Genomic DNA, 1,913 nt, shown 5'->3' with positions numbered 1-1,913 from the left:
TACGCTATTGTTGGCTTACCCATTTTATATCTCGTGCTGTGATTTATCGAATGTTTTGGTTTAATTTTGTAGGAATATGGAGGCGGAGATTTGGAAGCGAAAATTGACATGTTGCTGTATGTGGAGAAGCAGATGAGGCAAGTGGGTGATGTTGCAGGTACGAGGAAGGCCGTCACACCTCTTGCAATTCTTCTTCTCATACCTCAAACAATACCCCTCAGTTTCTCCCTCCAAGAAAGCCAAAGCCGGCGAAGGAGAGACGCCGCAGTTCAGTCCTCCCACCGCCAAAATACCCTCACCCAACCCCACCATCAAACCATTTTCCTTCTCCTCTGTTCACTTCTTCGAGGAAAAAGTTTAAAGAAAGCAGGTGAAGTTCATGGTGGTATGGCCGACTCAAGGGTTCGAATGTGATGGTACGGCAGCACCCGCGGGAGAAGCAGCTGAGGATGTGGGTACAAATCCAAGAAAGGAAAACCCCGCTGGAAAAAACCCTTAAACCACCGTTTTCTCCCCATCATCAAACCCCACCCACACTCACATGGTGAAACCCTCTCACCTTCATTTCTTTTTTCTTGTGTTCATTTCTCACCCAAAAAACAGAGTAAAGATAACCAAGAAAAGCAGGGGGGAGAGACAGAGCGAGAAGGAGGCCTCAAATTATGGTATTGCGAAATGTTACTGCTGTTTGAACAATCCTTCTTTGCCCAATATTTTCTCATTGTTAATATATTGATAGATAAAGAAGGAATACTGGAATACTCTCTGTTGATGTCCTAAGTTTGCTCTCACTTCCTTGCTTGCAAATACTTTCTCCCTCCATCTTACATGTCATCTTTATCTTGCTTTCTAGTGCTTCTTTCATTTAATTTTTTCTTTGACAATCTAATGTGTTTAACTTGCTCTATTATAATATCATATGGTCAGTAATTTTCTTCTACTTAAAATTAGAAAAAATGTTGCTAAGGATTGTTGGAACAATTTACATCCGAATTTGATGAATGTCTTCTTCTAGGTTTGGGATTACACTGGTTTTGGATATACAAGGTACAATGCCAGAGACATTAACAAAGAAATACTAGGGTAAGCACAATTCTGCAACTGTCTCCCTCTGTGATGAAACCTGTAATGTTCACAGATTATCTTGTTTGTGGTTTTCATTTAGGTGTGTTGTGGAGAATAAAGTGCTTCCTAGATCTTTATTATCATGCTTCATAGGCCTTTCCCTCTTTTTTTTTTTCTCTTTTTTTCGTTTAATCCGTAATACCCAAACCTGAGGGTACATGTCTGTATAATTTTCCCGTAATCTTCCTTTGTTATTCCAGCTCTTAAGATGTGACAATTTGTAAGACATGAACATTTATCTAAATCATGAGTGTTCCATGGTTGCTTAGGTGTCATTGTTAAGAGGATATAAATCAGACAGGAGACCTGCAAACTTGACAATGATGGCAATTCTGGATGGCTTCAGAAGGCATATTCCGTTGATTTCAGACCACTCAATGTACCGCGCGCTGCTGCATTCCAAGGGGCTCATTATATTTCACCATTGAAAAGGCAAATAATCTCGTATGCATCTGGTGAGCAGAGATTTCTGCTTTTCTTATGACTTGTAACAATTAATTTTCAGAACCATGCTAGTTCTTTTTGTGAATGATGAATTCTATTACATGAAATTTTAATGGAAGCCACTTTTATGATGTTTGGTCCCCTTGACCTGTCCAAATCCAATTTTCATCCCTCTTTATCTTCTAATTCAAGAACCAGCTTCAATTTCTGATGGTTTAAAGGGCCTTCACAGTTTATCATTGTTGGTTATTACCACGAACAGTTCAGTCTCCTTTCCAAGTTGAATACATTCATCTTCTAATACCATATTGTGAGTGAGAGGGTGTTTCTGCTGTTTGAACAAT

The 1,913-nt window shown here is 39.4% G+C and overlaps 1 long non-coding RNA gene across 1 annotated transcript; it reads left to right on the top strand.

Moving 5' to 3' along the window:
• The first annotated feature begins 624 nt into the window (after window positions 1–624).
• LOC148789160 (uncharacterized) lies at window positions 625–1,524 on the top strand. Its single transcript, XR_016062868.1, has 3 exons — window positions 625–665; window positions 1,016–1,083; window positions 1,395–1,524. It is a non-coding gene; the product is annotated as an uncharacterized LOC148789160 (long non-coding RNA).
• The last annotated feature ends 389 nt before the right edge of the window (window positions 1,525–1,913 follow it).

The sequence above is a fragment of the Sesamum indicum genome, linkage group LG2 (genome assembly GCF_026168435.1).
Source record: "Sesamum indicum cultivar Baizhima isolate 11 linkage group LG2, ASM2616843v1, whole genome shotgun sequence".
NCBI lineage: Eukaryota > Viridiplantae > Streptophyta > Magnoliopsida > Lamiales > Pedaliaceae > Sesamum > Sesamum indicum.
This window is presented reverse-complemented; position numbering and strand designations above follow the sequence as displayed.